The sequence below is a fragment of the Euleptes europaea genome, chromosome 17 (genome assembly GCF_029931775.1).
Source record: "Euleptes europaea isolate rEulEur1 chromosome 17, rEulEur1.hap1, whole genome shotgun sequence".
Lineage (NCBI taxonomy): Eukaryota > Metazoa > Chordata > Lepidosauria > Squamata > Sphaerodactylidae > Euleptes > Euleptes europaea.
Window position 1 is genome coordinate 920805 of NC_079328.1, and position 16755 is coordinate 937559.

The 16755-nt window shown below is 43.8% G+C and overlaps 1 protein-coding gene and 1 non-coding gene across 2 annotated transcripts in view; one reads left to right on the forward strand and one right to left on the reverse strand.

Moving 5' to 3' along the window:
• The window catches only part of GABBR2 (gamma-aminobutyric acid type B receptor subunit 2), a 725909-nt gene that overhangs the window by 10263 nt on the left and 698891 nt on the right, over positions 1 to 16755 (forward strand). The gene's annotated exons all lie outside the window — the stretch shown is intronic.
• Positions 3822 to 3893, reverse strand: TRNAV-GAC (transfer RNA valine (anticodon GAC)). Its single transcript has one exon. It is a non-coding gene; the product is annotated as a tRNA-Val (tRNA).

A 16755-nucleotide genomic window follows, 5' to 3' on the forward strand; every position in this document is an offset into this window, starting at 1 on the left:
AAGCGACTTGACGGCACTTAACACACACACAAACCCTTGAAGATGGTTATCATATCACCTCTCATTTGTCTCGTCTCCCGGCTAAACATACCCAGCTCCTTCATCCTTTCGTCATACAGCTTGGTGTCCAGACCCCTCACCATCTTTGTGATTCTCTCCTTGACACGTTCCAGCTTGAGTACATCCTTCTTAAACTGTGGTGCCCATAACTGAACACAGTACTCTAGGTGAGGACTAACCAGATCAGAGTAAAGCGATACCATCGCTTCTCATGATCTGGATACTATACTTCTGTTGATACAGCCCCAAATTGCATTTGCCTTTTTAGGCAAATCTTAGTGAATATACAACATGGATAGATAGAAGACAGAAGAATGTCCTCAGACAAGCTTCTGAAGCAGCTTTTGCGGTCCAGTTCCTAACTGGCTAAAAGTATTGCTAGCCTCCATCAATTGTATGTATACTACAGTCTTATGCAGATTTACTTAGGAATAAATCCCACTGAACTCAGTGGGACTTTATTTCCATGTGCCCATAGTACAATTAGGCTGTGAGGCCTAAGTCTGTGCACACCCACCTGTCAGTGAGGCTGATGGAATAAGGGGGCACTTTTGCGTAAACATCCATAGGATGGAATTGGGCTATCAGGAACAAATTCTGATTTGGGCTCTCTAGAGTAGATTGATGGTTTGACTGATGGCTGTTTGAGAATCAAGGAGCATTTTTGCACAAAAAAAGCAATCAGTTTCCCTGGTGCAAGTTAGTATTAATGGTTACTTTCCAGGCAGCAGATGTAGATGTGTCTTATGTATTTGTTGGTGTTCAGCTGTTTCCTTCTCAGTCAGCTAACATAAAAAGACAGATTAGAAATTCAAGACAGGCTGATCCCAAGAAGGTTTTTTTTTTTTTTTTATCATCATCAAGTCTTTATTGCATTAGCAAAAAAGCAACAATACAGAATAAGCAACAATATAGCAGTATACAGTATAGCAACAAGACAGTATAAGGTGGAAATTCCACCAAAATAAAATTTAAAAATAATAATTTTTTAAAATTTAGACACTTTTCAGAGAGTATTAAAATACAAATCCTTCATTAAAAATATATCTAGTAATAGGAAGAAAGAAAGACCATATAGTCCAGAGAAAAATAAAAATGACAAGTGACCCAGAGTGGACCCAGTCACAGGTCAGACACACTCTAGTCGGCCTCTACCCCCGTCATCTTTTTATCCTCCATGATGGCGGCAGCAAATCTTGCCATTTGGAAAGTGATGAATTTGTCTCTATCTTTCAGTAATACACCTATTTTCTCCTGATCTTCCTGGGAAGTGGGATATTATGATCCACAAAAATCTATTATATTCAACCTCATATCTTGGACATTGGAATGTGATGTGGGATAAATCCTCAATAGACTTCTGATCACAAGAGCAGACTCTTTTTCTATATGGGATCCCAATAAAACGTCCTTCCAATACTGTGAATGGTTAAACATCTAAGTGTGCCCTGGTGAAGGCCTTTCTGTACTTGCAGTTACTCAAACTGGTAAGGTGCCCTGAAAGAGTCAGGAGAAAGGAAGACAGTTGTCTATAAAGTATAGATGTTCTCAAGTTGCCTACAAGACAATTGGGTTGAGTACTCTGATCTAACAATCCTTGTTTTATGAGTAGTTTGGTTGCATAAAATCCAAAGGTCCTTAAGTATAGTACTGAGAAGCCAAGGCTAGCCACCAGTCTCAACACAGAACTGTGCCATGAGTTATTCTTCATCTCTTCATATGCCAAGGTCAAAAGGCCTGGAGATGTGCAGAAGATGACCTTCAGCCAGTAATTAATGGTGGTTTTATAAACTAGAGTTGTTATCAAGGGCAGAGATAATTCTGCTCTAACCATAGCTGAAGGTGTTAATGGCGGAACAACTAGCAACCAGCGTGCAAATTTGTTTTGAGAAATTTTTAAAGATTGGAGATTTCCAAATTGGTGCTCCATTCTGACATTGGAACAGTAATTTCATTTTATAAATTTCTATAGGTGGAGGACTCAGACAGCCTCTCCCTCCTATAAAATCAAAGAAGACCAAGGACAACCTTTTTGAGGTTATACTTAGCATAGTCAATATGGGTTGTCCAAGAGCCTGTCTGATTAAATATCACCCCTAAATATTTAAAGCAAGGTGGGGAAAAAATCAATAATTTTTTAAAATTGAATTTAAAATTTAAATCGGATTTTTAAAATAAATGCTTTTTGAAAAAAAATCTATCTAAAGATAATTTAAATAGTTTTCTGTTTAAGATGCATTATAGTCCAAAGGTTATTCATAATGAAATAAGGATTAGTTTTTAATTATGTAGCATGCTATGACTACTCCCCTCCTTCCTATTATCTCCCAGCTCCCAATAATCAGTATTTGGTGCTGAGGGAGATAGAGAGGGATCGCCTTACATCTTTTTATTTTGCCAGAGTATATTATGTGGAGATAATTTTTCTCCTCCAGTTCCCACCAGATTTTACCTCAGAGACAAATAGGACACAAGAGGCTTCTTAACGTTAACAAAGTAAACAGGGAAATTTATTAAATAGTATTCACAAGATGGATTTTGAGGCCAGGTTGAATTGGAGGGAAAGCACAAAACCAAGTGTCAGGTTCAACAGTAAACACACTCAGGCAGGCGATCCTGAAGCAGTATACTTTATTAGGAACAAAAAGGTAAATATAAGATCTGACTGTATGGAAACAGGTGAAGGCTGCTAATGACCACAATAGGGAACGCTCTAGCTTAAAAGCACTTTAGCCACTAAAGGAAAACACGATGAGGTAAACCCGAGATAAGAATTCTCATGAGGCGTAGACCAAACAACTAGGCAGCTGCAAGAAGGGAAGTACACACAGTATTTACAGGCATGTGAACCAAGGTCGCTTGACACGGAGCCAGAGCCAGGCCTGAACCAGCAATGGTCTGACGGAATCATGTCAAGGGATCAGGCCTGAACCAGCAAAGGCCTGACACCAAGATTTACTTCAGAGAAAGAGCTTAGTTGAGATTTAGCTTAGAATTTACACAAGATGTCTTTAGCTTAGATGTTTCTCAAGTTAAGTTCCTTCAGTTCTTAGTTTACAAGCTTAGTTCTGTTCCTCAGAACTCACACAGATTCAGTTCCACCGATGCTATCCCCAGAATTTTCTGCTGGCGTGACTGCGCTTGCAGTGAGGGCCGGTGCAGCTCCGTAGCTCCCCAGTGCCGGCGTGTTTGCTCCTGGGACCGTGTAAGTGCCTCTTATCCCGGGTTAAATGGGCATTTACACCACCGCAGGGTCACGCCAGCTCCTACGGAGCTTCAGCCCCCCCCTTAGGATTGCAGCCTTATTTTTCTCCATAAATGATATCTTCAGATGGAATCAAATGTGGCTTTGAGATCGATGAATGCCACATATAGTTGCTTAGATGATTCATTTGGGTATTTATTGATAAGGTGTTACAGTAGAAGGCAATTAATGTTCCAGCCTAAATCCAGTTTGCTCTGGTGCTAACAAGTTACAGTATTTTCCATTACCCATGTCTCCAGCTTCAATAGGAGAGGTTTCCTATTACATAGGAAGGCTTCCTGTTACACCCAGTACCCATGAACCCATGAAGCTGCCTTATACTGAATCAGACCCTTGGTCCATCAGAGGAAGGTTGTTGATGTGAAAGACCCCTGCCTGAGACCTTGGAGAGCCGCTTCCAATCTGAGTAGACAATACGTTCTCAAGTTGCCTTGAGCGGCTCTCCAAGGTCTCAGGCAGGGGTTTTCATGTCATCTACCTGCCTAGTCCCTTTAGCTGGAGATGCCGGGGATTGAACCTGGGACCTTCTGCATGTCAAGCAGATGCTCTACCACTGAGCCACAGCCCCTTATTGGTCTATAGTTTAGTGTTGGGTTTAGTTGGGTTGGTACTGTCAGAAACGCCAATCAATAATCAATAATCAATACTCTTATCCCCTTACCCAATCTTAGGGATAGAGAAGACCAGACACAGAGAGATCTGTTGAAAGCATTTATTTGGCCATAATAAATGGGAGACAGCTTAGCACATGTAGTGCTTCTAGCTGCTCAAAGCAAATGGTTCAGTGCTCGCTCTTTTATAGCCACAGATGTCCAGCCCCTACTGATGCCCGAACGCCAGCCCTTTTGGCTTCCCATGATTGGATAAGCCAAATTACAGTCTTTTCCGACCGCCCTAAAATCCATACATGGTATACATTGACATAATTGAAACACCCATCTCTAAAAATGGTTAGTTTGCTGATTTGATCAGTTTCAGTTCCCATGTCCTTTGAGTTGTTTATTTGTCATGTGTGCTTATCTTTGCAAAACATTCTGCTGACAAGACAGGTTATTTCTGATGTTTTATGATCTCATGACTGTCTGAGTCTCTGTTCACTTCCTCTTTCTCAGTAGTCATCTGTTGGGTGCTTTGGGTAGAGTCCAGACTCCCCCTCCCTTCTCTGACCACAGCCTGACTTCTATTTCTTAAGTCCCATCTTGTACTTTTAACCTTTTATTATTTTATATGGAACTCTAAAATCTTTTAGTATCTTATTGCTAAATCCAGAAATCAACAGTAGAATGTATTTGGAATTGTCTCTTTATCTTAGTCATGAAGCAGTCAGCCTGTGTGTTGAACTACTTCCTCAATATTCCAAATTATCAGACTTAAGGGCTTTACATTAACATTCTTCATTAAACAGTGTTTTTCTGTAGTCTGCCTGCTTTCAATAACTCTCACAGTGTTGTAAACTGTCTTTAGAAAGAAACTTGGTTTAGATTACATCTCCCATAGAAATCTAGGCTTCTTATTTTTAACTCTGCATAATTCACTTTACCCATTTATTTCTCTCTAGCAAGCTTGCTTCCCCCTCTGGGATTGTTTAATGTCTCTACCTATCCAGCCCCTGAAAGAGTTTTCTATTTTGTTCCCCAATGTCACTTTGGCTAAAGCTGACTAACTTTAAACTAGCATTTAGTGGCATAGATTGCATTTCCCATAGAAATCATGTTTGTCTGACTGCACTTAAGCCAAATTTTTAGCTGGCTATCTGCAAAACAGAGTCTGTGTCAGAAAAACGGGAAGTATCTATTCTACCTAGCAACTGTCCTTCTTAAGATTTCTTAGTTTGTTAACTTGGTTTTCTTATAGTGCAATATAAACTAATACTTAATAAATGTCTTTAATATACTGTTACTATTAACTGTTAAGTTTAAGCCTGCATTTCTATTCTATTCTCCTAAGCATAATTTTTATTTTACCCTTAATTGCCAAGCTTAGATTCGATTCCTCTTTTTCCCACATGCTTTGCATCTCTGGGTGCCTCTCGACCTTTTGCACCCGCTGTCTGTGCTTGATGGGATCTTGCAGAACCTCACACTGGAAGTCTAGGAGCCAGACCAGTGAACAGAGATATTTTTGGGGTGAAATGGCCCCACTCATCAACTTAATCAGGACACCCCCCCTTCTCTCTGCTATCTTCACTCTTTTGCTCTCCCAACCTCAGTGAGACCCATGCTTGCAAGTCCATTTATCAACCTTCTCATAGACAGCCTGCATAGTCTTTCAAGCATGGGAAAAGAGAACCTTGTCCATGCTCTTATTTCTTTAATCTATCCATATATATGAAACATTCCTATACTTTGAATATATATGCTTTAAAACAGAATAAATCTTAAACATTCTTCTCTTAACCCCCCCTCCTGCCTGTGCTATTTTAGAATCTCTCTGTCTGCTACCATGAGCTCAACAGGAAGTCTGTTCCTAGCCTCAGAAAAAGCGAAACTTCTGAGAGGCCCTGTGTGTTTCACAGAGTTAGAAAAATTTCAGCCTCTTGTCTTCTGCTTCTCTAAAATCCTCCAGCTCTCCCCGGGAGATAAGACATCTTAAAAAGCCATTGTATATATACTTACCACCTTTATATTTACTGTCATGGGTAAACAGGCAACTGTCTCTATCAGTATGCTCCTCCTTCTTATAAATTGGGACCACAATAGAAGAGGTCCATTCTTGAGGGAACCTAGCAGTCCTATTTATATGAGTGAACAGGGTGGCTAAAACAGATGCCCACCAGTCCTGGAAAGCCTTAAGCAAATCAGGGGGGATACTGTTTTTGTGTGTGTGTGTAAAGTGCCGTCAAGTCTCAGCCGACTTATGGCGACCCCTTTTGGGGTTTTCATGGCAAGAGCCTAACAGAGGTGGTTTGCCAGTGCCTTCCTCTGCACAGCAACCCTGGTATTCCTTGGTGGTCTCACATCCAAATACTAACCAGGGCTGACCCTGCTTAGCTTCTGAGATCTGACGAGATCAAGCTAGCCTGGGCCATCCAGGTCAGGGCTACTGTTTTTACCTGGGGCTTTATTACTCTTCATTATAGAAATTAAGGATTTTATTTAACTACTTTAAATAAATAATCAACATGGCATCCAGATTGTATTGGAACGTAAGGAGTTTATTCAAAGAGAGGCTTGTGAAAAAGCCAACGATGGTTCTACATGCCCCTGTGAAGCAATCAGGAATACCTATGCAGGACAACAGCCTGCGGGTGCCTGATTTGAGATTTCTTTGTGGTCAGCACTACCATACCAAAGGCCTTGAAAGGTAAGCTATGTAAGGTTGGATTCAGCCCGAGTATTCCATCGTTTGTGTTCAAGCCATCATCCCAATAATTTCATTCCAGCAGCTTCCCAGTAAACCATTGAGCATCCTTGGATCTACAGATCAGAAGAGGGTGTTGAGGAACAAATTTGTTTGGGTCAATTCCCAATTCTAGGTGTTGACTTGGTCTTCAACAGGAGATCCTGCAAGTCAACTGATCACTTCCCAAGAGCATCCTGGGAATTCAGTGACTCTCATAAGTTTCAGTGTTACCAAGTGCTGAGCTGCAGGACACTGTAGGTTCAGCAGCCCCATACTCCACTCTATTCTGATGCTGTGCAAAGCAACAGATCAAATGTATGACCTGCAGGATGATGGAGACCCTTCAGGCCATAGGACAGCTCCATGGTCATTACTGATTTCATACCTTGAGTTGCACCAGTTCTTGGCACGGATGTTGACATCCAAGCCTAAAAGGTGGTGTGTGCTCATTCCAACACCACAGCCAGTACCACCACCGTGAGCTCAGTTGTGCAGCACCTGACAAGGATTTTCTAAGCCCTTAGGGGCTTGTAAACTTTGGTTTTCCATCTCATCCCCCCCTGCTCTGAACATCCTGCCCCTTTTGTTAAAAATTGAGTCCTCCCCAGGCTGTTTTGAAAAGATTTTTTAGTTCTCCATTAATTTGCAAAGTAATATTCTCCCACCCCCTGCAAACCTGAGGATATGTTGAGACCTGTGTCTTGTGGCCCTGGTTTGTGGGTGGCCTGGTTTTGCTGCTTTCATTTACCAGCCAATTTACCAGTAAATTCAGTGATAGCTGAGGTGTGATTCTCCCTTTCCTTTTAGTGTTGAATTTCTCTTGCTAACTAATTGTATTCTTCTGTTGGGATGAAACAGGAGATCAATATGGTCAAGCAAGCAGACATAGTTTATATAATTTTTTTGGTAGTGGCAACTTTTGAGAAGAGTACAGTGAGGGGAAAAAAGTATTTGATCCCCTGCTAAATTTGCCCATTTGCCCTCTGACGAAGAAATGACCAGTCCATAATTTTAATGGTAGGTTTGTTGTAGCTGTGAGAGACAGAATAACAACAGGAAAACCCCCAGAAACCCAGAAGACAAAAGTCAGAGATTGATGTGCATTATAATGAGGGAAATAAGTATTTGATCCCCTATCATCCAGCCAGATCCTAACCCTAACCCTCAACCTCCTTGTAGCTGTGAGAGACAGAATAACCCCCAGAAACCCAGAAGACAAAAGTCAGAGACTGATGTGCATTATAATGAGGGAAATAAGTATTTGATCCCCCATCAACCAGCCAGATCCTAACCCTAACCCTAACCCTCAACCTCCCTCGGTCTGGGGCTCCAATTGAGATCTCATCTCGTGGAGTTGCAATGATCATGAGAACGGTGATGAAGCAGCCCAGAACTACACGGGGGGAACTTGTCAATGATCTCAGGGCAGCTGGGACGATAGTCACCATGAAAACAGTTGGTAACACACTACGCCGTGAAGGACTGAGATCTTGCAGAGCCCGCAAGGTCCCCTTGCTCAAGACAGCACATGTACAGGCCCGTCTGCAGTTTGCCAGTGCACATCTGAATGACCCTTCAGGGGACCCTTCTTGCAAGAACCCCCAAGTTTTGTAAAGATTGGGTCAGGGGGTCCCAAGATATGGGCCCCGGAAGGGCCCCCCCCAAAAAAATTGCCCATTGGAATAAAGCCACTGGAATGAATAGAAATAAATAGACCGTTTGGACCTGGAGTTTGCAAAACCATGCAAAGCAACACGTGACGCGACCTTGGGAAAGGGACAGAGGCTCACTAGCTATGCATAAGGAGCAGGTGGGGGTTGAATTTCCCCTTTTGCATCGGACTCGGGAGTCGGGAGTCTCGGGACCGGGAAAATGCATTGTTTAAGTCACAATTTGAAAACCAGTTTTGAGCGAGCATCAAAATAGACCTAACCGATCTTATGACTGAGGGAAAACCTGAGGACACACAACTGAAGCATCCCCCCCAAACCAGGGAGAGAGAGACACGAGCGGGCACACCCCCCCAGGCAGAATGGGTGAAACCCCCCCTCTCAAACCAGTACAGCTCGGCCCCAAATGGGAAAAAAACCAAGGAGGAGGAGGCGCGGTTGCCAAGCGGTGCCGGGGAGAGACGCAAGCCGCACCGTCGCACTCAACCCCAGGCTAGGGGGGGGGGGGAAAGCAGAGCACAGCACACACTCCTGCAGAGGCGAGCGGGCACACACCCTCTGCAGAACGGGCGAAGCCGCCCCCTCAAACCAGTACGGCTCGGCTCAACCCCAAACAGGAAAAAAAACAAGGAGGAGGAGGCACCGCCTGGGTGCCGATCATAGAGAGACTCGCTAGCCACCACACAGACTCAGCTTTAAACTTTAAAAATTTAAAAGCAGAACACACAATCCTGCAGAGGCGAGCGGGCACACACCCCTCAGCAGAATGAGCGAAAGCCCCCTTTGGCTTCCCCCCACAGAAACTGCTCCCCCCCACACAGACTCTGCTTCCCCCCCACACACAGGAGAAAAGGTATCGAGAAAAAACCCCAAAATCAAACTGTGTGGATGTCTTCCAGCAGGAGCACGGAGGACAAGTAAATCCAATCCTATTCCGGTAAGGACAAGGAAGGTGTCCCCCCCCCCCATCCTTAATGTGCATCTTTATTCCATTTACAGCACAGGTGCAGCTTTCCGCAGCTCCGGGGGAGGCATTTTTGGAGGTAGAGGTCCCCAAATGCAGTGTAGCTTCAGGGGACCCTTCTTGCAAGAATCCCCAAGTTTTGTGAAGATTGGGTCAGGGGGTCCCGACTTATGCCCCCCCCATCCAATGTAACTATGCCGAAAGTGCATCCAACAATGCTCAAAGCGTAAGTAAACAGCGTAACTAGCATGGGTAATGTTATCGTTTCATTACAACACAGCCAAAGTGCATCTCATAAGGCTACTAGCGTAAGTGCGACCTGCGCCAATTGCGTAACTTCAGTATTGATAGATTTCAATGCTGCTGGATTCAAATCTTCCACAGCAACAATCACACTCCAAAGAATTCAAGCTCCCCCAGGACAGGTAACCCCCCCCCCAAATCACACTCCACAGAGGTAGTCAAGGCCACCTCCCAGCAAAACAGGTAAACCTACCCCCCGTTGGCTCCCCCCCTCTCTCTCTCTCTCTCACACACACACAGAATCTCCCCACCACATACACACACACAGGAAAAAATTATAGAGAAAAGCCCCAAAATAGGTCTTACTGTGGATATCTTCTGACTCTTCTCTTCCATCAGGAGCAGGGACTGGGAGTCAGGACTCAGGAGTAATCCAATATGATTCCATTTATGCGCGGGAGGTTTTGCCTTGGATTTGCCGCTCTATAGATGCACAGGATCGCCTGCTTCCAATCATTCCAGTGGGTGGATGGAAGGGGACCGCATAACTCGGACCCCCTGCCCTGATCATTACCAAACTTGGGGGTTCTTGCAAGAAGGGTCCCCTGAAGCTACACTGAAATTTTGGGACCTCTACCTCCAAAAATGCCCCCCCCCCCCGGAGCTGTGGAAAGCCTCGAATGTGTTCTTATTTGCTTTATTCCAATGGGCAATTTTTTGGGGGACCCTTCCGGGCCCCATATCTTGGGACCCCCTGACCCAATCTTTAGAAAACTTGGGGGTTCTTGCAAGAAGGGTCCCCTGAAGCTACACTGAAAGTTTGGGACCTCTACCTCCAAAAATGCCCCCCCGGAGCCGTGGAAAGCCTCAAATGTGTTCTTATTCGCTTTATTCCAATGGGAAATTTTTTGGGGGGACCCTTCCAGGCCCCATATCTTGGGACCCCCTGACCCAATCTTTAAAAAACTTGGGGGTTCTTGCAATAAGGGTTTCCTGAAGCTACACTGAAAGTTTGGGACCTCTACCTCCGAAAATGCCCCCCTGGAGCCGTGGAAAGACACGAATGTGTTTTTAATGGCTTTATTCCAATGGGTAATTTGGGGGGACCCCTTCTGGGCCCCATATCTTGGGACCCCCTGACCCAATCTTTACAAAACCTGGGGGTTCTTTCAAGAAGGGTCCCCTGAAGCTACACTGAAAGTTTGGGACCTCTACCTCCAAAAATGTCCCCCCCAGAGCCGCAGAAAGCCGCGTCTGTGTTGTAAATGGAATAAAGATGCACATTAAGGATGGGGGGACCCCTTCCGGGTCCCATAACTTCGGACCCCCTGACCCAATCTTCACAAAACTTGGGGGTTCTTGCAAGAAGGGTCCCCTGAAGCTACACTGAAATTTTGGGACCTCTACCTCCAAAATGCCCCCCCCCAGAGCTGTGGAAAGCCGTGAATGTGCACACTCACCCCCCACAGGGATCTCTCTCACACACAGACACTCTCTCTTTCTCTCCCTGGGCCGCGCAGCAGCTGGGTTCATGCACTCAACCATGAATGATTGGCCAGACGAAGACCCAGCTTGGCCACCGATTGGCCGCAGGAGAATGCTGCTTACTAACTGGCGGTTATGCTGCTGTTTCTGAGCCCCCGAATTTGCCGAATTTATTCAGCGCGCCCCAAACTTGCCGAATTTGGCTCATCGTTTTCCTGCCTTTTTTGTTAATTTGGTTCCATCCGAATTGAAAACCGTTGAATCGGGGGAAATTCGGCTGTTTTTCGGTTCGGGACAAACCAAATCAACAGCCCTAATAACCATCTTCAAGTACTTGAAGGGCTGTCATATAGAGGATGGTGTGGAGTTGTTTTCTGTTGCCCCAGAAGGCCGGACCAGAACCAGTGGGTTGAAATTAAATCAGAAGAGTTTGTGGCTAAGAACTAGGAAGAATTTCTTGACAGAGCAGTTCCTTAGTTGAACAGGCTTCCTCAAGAGGTGGTGGGCTTTCCTTCTTTGGAGGTTTTTAAGAAGAGGCAAAATGGCCATCTGACAGCAGTGCTAATTCTGTGAACTTAGGCAGGGATTGGCCAGGGATCCTTGGGGGCTTTTTTGCCATCTTCTGGGCATGGAGCCAGGGATCACTGTGGGTGTGGAGGGAAGGTACTTGTGAATTTCCCGCCTTGTGCAGTGGGTTGGACTAGATGACCCTGGAGGTCGCTCCCAACTCTATGATACTATGCTCTCTGGGTTGCTATCTGGCAACCGTATAAATACCCCAGCTACAAATGGAGCCCTTAAACTTAACAAATGTGGGGGGCAGATCATATTAACAAAAATGCCATAGCAACTTTGTACTTGACGATACGTAGAAGCACTCCAAATTATATATTAATACATTGAAATTTCACTGAAGAGACAAATCTGTAAATCTGATTTGTTTGTAAATTTGTCAATTATGAGGTGATAATTTTTGGTCACAAAATGTCCAGAAATGACAAATATTTTCAAATTAGACTTCCCAGAACAATTTGCCTCAAGAATTATTCTTGTGAGGAACTGATTCACAGCAGCAGTGCTGTGAGCGGGATTATTGTCCAAATTGGAAAAGCCAGCCTTGGAGAGCACTTTATCCTTTAATAGCAATTAGCTGCATTCTTAAGAGGGACACGGCAGACCGAGGCAGTGGGGGCAACGAGAAAATGTCAGACTGACAGGCAGGCTGAGGCTTGTTGGCTCTAGAGATGAAAGCACCAAAGGGGAGAAGAAAGTCAGAGAGGAAGTCAGAGAAAGATGTTTACTTGGAAATGGAGGATGGGCATGTTGGGAATTTGTGTGCTTCTAATGATCAGATGTTCTGAGGAGAGACCTCGAGCTCTCCTATCTATTCTTGGGCTTTTACCCATCAACCATTTTATGGAGCCCGGTAATCTGTCGGCTGGAGTGTTACCTGCAATTCATATAGCCTTGCAACATTTACACAGGCATGCGTGGATTCTGAAGAACTACAAACTCCAAGTATCACTAAAGGACACTCAGGTAAATGCTGATGCATTTATGTAAAACATTGCAATTCTGCATTGTTTCTAAATCCTTCTGAGCTGCTTGATGTGTTTTCAGTTCCCCTGTGCACTAGGCAACTGGGCTGCACCACAACGCAGCTGAATACGGGAATCTTTAATTCCCTCCACCCTGCTCCCCAGTCTGTTTTGGAGCAGTGCTTCCTTCAAATGTGGTGTCTGAGGGTCACCAAATTGGAGAGGAAGGCATGGCTCCTATGTGATAGGTGTGTGGAGGAAGAGAATTTTGACCAGTACAGTTTGGGTGATATCATTGAAGGTGTCTTATATTGAGTCAAGGCATCAGTCCGTCTAATGGTGGTCTAGTGTTTCATGGTTTCTGGGTCAGATAGTGGGTCCCCACCCCTTTTATCTGGACAGAGCGCTGACCAGCTTTGTGCATGCAAGCATTCGCTGCAGACCTTTGGCTCCAACCTAAGAAAATCTGCATTTGGTGAAATTCCTTCTTTTCCCTTAAGGTGTTAGAAATGCAGGGTGGATAAAATTCAATGATTAAAAATATATATTAAAAAATCAGATTTTTAAAATTTTAAACTGGATTTTTAAAATTTAATTCAGATTTTTTAAAATAAAATGCTTTTGGAGGAAAAATCTAAAGATATTTTCTATTTAAGATACATTATAGTCCAAAGGCTATTCATCAGGAAATAAGGATTAGTTTTTAATTATGTAGCATGAGGCTGTACATTTATGCAATGTTTAAATTTTTTGGTAAATAAATCCCATTAATTTATTCACAATGTCATGCTCTTCAAGAGGTTTCTGTAAGATTATTTTGGGCAGTTTTTCTAATGAGAAGATATTATCACAGATGTTTGTTTTTTCAGTTCTCAAAAGTGTGAATTTGTCAGCAGAGATAACATGCTTTTCTTCACTGCAAAAATGTTATAAAATAAACATGCAGAGTTGAGGAAAAAACCTTAATCCCATTGTTCCTTTGCAAATCTAAATACACAGAATCAACCTCTTATCTGTTAAGTGCTCAAAAAGGGCAAGAGTCCAGTAGCACCTTAAAGACTAACAAAAACATTTTCTGGTAGGGTATGAGCTTTCGTGAGCCACAGCTCGCTTCTTCAGATACAGCTAGAATGTGAATCCATCGGTCTTTAAGTAGAGGAACAGTATGTAAATGTGAATAGCAGGCTTGATGGGATTAGGTGTGATATGCAGAAGAGTCTGTGATGTCCAGGGGAGAGATGGGTGTGGAGAAATCAGCATTGGTAATGGGCCATGAATGCAAGGTCTTTATTCAGCCCAGGTAAATTCATTGACTTTAGTTTGAATATCATTGAATATTTGAATAGTTTGAATGTTAAGTGCTGAGTTTCAAGAGGTTCAATGAATAGATTGTTTGGAGTGGAATAGATTTACGCAAGTAGCTAAATGTGAAGAGAGAGGGGCAAGCAGTAAAAGTGAAAATGCAACCTTGTGAGCAGAATACTCCACAAGTCTTGGGATCTTCGTGTAATAATTGTGCAAGTCAGTTGCGTGCCTGTGCAACTCAGACTTGAGGCAAGTGCTGAAGGCACTTCCCAACTCCAGTAGGTTCCAACAGCTGCACTAACACTTAACTGTGCAGAATAGGCACTTGAATGGACAGGGAGAAGTGTTTCTCCCTCTCCCATAATACTAGAATGTGGGGTCATCTGCTGAAGCTGGAGGGTGAGAGATTCAAAACAGATAAAAGGAAGTATTTTTTCACACAACGCATAGTTAAATTGTGGCACTCCCTGCCCCAAAATGTGGTGATGGCTGCCAACTTGGGAGGCCTTAAGAGGGGAGTGGACATGTTCATGGAGGAAAGGGGTATTCATGGCTACTAGTAAGAATGGATACTAGTCATGATGCATACCTATTCTCTCTAGTATCAGAGGAGCCTGCCTATTATTTTGGGTGCGGTGGAACGCAGGCAGGATGGTGCTGCTGCAGCTGTCTTGCTTGTGGGCTTCCTGGAGGCACCTGGTTGGCCACAGTGCGAACAGACTGCTGGACTTGATGGGCCTGGGTCTGATCCAGCAGGGCTTTCCTTATGTTCTTATGAATGTAGAAGCAAATCCAAAGGGGTGGTGGTGGTGGAAATAGTAACTGAAATCTGTAAGTCCTTGGCGAGGCCTTAAAGTCCTTGCCAGGCAACTAATGAGAGTTCACTGGTTCCAGGCCCTTCTTCCCAGGGCTCACCTGACACTGTCCAAACAACAAAGTCTCTACTTGGAACTTCAGTCCTGCAGCTGGAATCTCTGAAGTTATCTGGTCCAGTTCTTCGTTCCCCTTTTCCAGCTTTCCACAAACCCGTTTCTCCTCCTTGGCCTGTTTTTCCTGCTGGCCTGCTCCAGCCTAGGCCCACCAGCTGTATCTCTCCTCCTCCCTCTTCCCCTCTGGAACAAAGAAGGCCAGCCCCTCCAGAGCCAGGGCTGCTGGGAGATGTGGCCCCTTTGAAATTACATTACATTTGTGTGTGTGTGTGTATAGCCTGAGGTTTATCACAATATCCTCTCCCTGGAGGAGAAAACCTATAATGGCAGCAGGCTGTAAAAGAGACCCAGTTTGGGAATATTTTAATGAAGTTCTTCTTCCTTGCAATAATTGCATAATTATCTGTCTATGTACTTCTAATAGTATAACCAAATCAGTAATTTTGATATAATTGTAAAAACTACTCTGAAAATTTATTATTCCAAAAATGAAACCTTCATCTGGTTGTAAATATTAAGATTATACCAGCAAGAATGAGTCTTTCTGTAAAAAAAACCCATGATTTAAATCAAGCCTTACTGACTAGTGATTTAAATCATGATTTAAATTGATTTGATTTAAATCAAATCTACCCTGTAGAAATGTGTAGGAATTCCTTATGTTTTCAAAATGGGATGTGTGCTATTTTCAAATGCTGGGGCTAGGGAATGAATTTTTTCGAGGAGGGGGAGCAAGATTCAACAACAACATCAATGTAAGATAAATGCAGCTTAAGAACAATTAAGGATAACTGAAAAGCCAACTGAAAGGATAACTGGCTAGGAGCCATGCAGATCATTTGAGGAGAGAATTCCAGAGGCAAGATGCCCCCACTAGAAAGGCCCTTTCTTTAGTTTTCGCCCAGGTCAATTCTGATAGCCCGGAAGATGTGTGATGAGGTGACCCTCCAAGAATCCTGGCCCTTGACCAGTTAAGACTTTAAGGGTAATAAAATAAAGTATCTTGAATTGTGCCTGGAATAGAATGGGCAGCCAGACATGCTGAATTTTTTTAGAACAAGGGGAGCATATTTTGTTCCTGCTGCACTAAACTATTTCAGGTAAAGTCGATTGCCCAGATGTTGTATGGAACCTTTCTGGGGCCACCGCTGTCCAGTTTTGCACCATTGGAGTGAGTCCAATCTAGGTTCCTCAGGGCAATTTTCCAACTCCCCTGTTGCATTTCAAACTCATGGATTAGGCTAGAGGCAGGCACTCTGGAGGTGGAGGCTAGGATTGCTCTTTCTTCCATTCTCCTCTGGCTGAAAGTACATTGGGCCACAGAAGGGCTCCTTCCGCTTCTCCGCAGTGGCAACTTTAAATCTAGGTGGTGGCAGTCGACTTTAGGGAGGATCAGTAGTTTAGGCTTTGCCCCTCCAAGTTTTTGGGAGGTGAGCAGGGGAGCGGGTAAAGCGGGAAATCATGCAAGGGCTATTTGACACTGATCTCCAAACAGACCTCTCGAACTCCCCAGCATTTATGGCACCCAATAGGACCAGATTTGTTCTAGCACCAGCTGAGTATTTATCCCTGTTAGAGGTGAATACATATAGGCGGGCCTTTACATTGGCAAGATGCTCAGCCCTATTGACAGCAATTCTAGAAGGCAGATATAAGAAGGTACCAAGATCAGAGAGACTCTGCCCCTGCAAGTCGGGAGAAATAGAAACAGTTGAACATGCTTTCCTTATGTGTCCCTTTAATGAGGAAGCCAGCTCCCTTACTCAAAAAAACTACTGCTAGCTCTGAAGAGGGAAAAACCAAGAACTTACTTTGGGAGGGGGATGCCCCTGGCCATAAAGCAGGTCGCTAGATTTTGTGCATTTATTTGTAAGACTCGCCACTTAAGAGTGGGACTCGGAAACTTAAATGAACACTAATCTTTTAACCTCTCGCCATGCATAGAATTTTATAT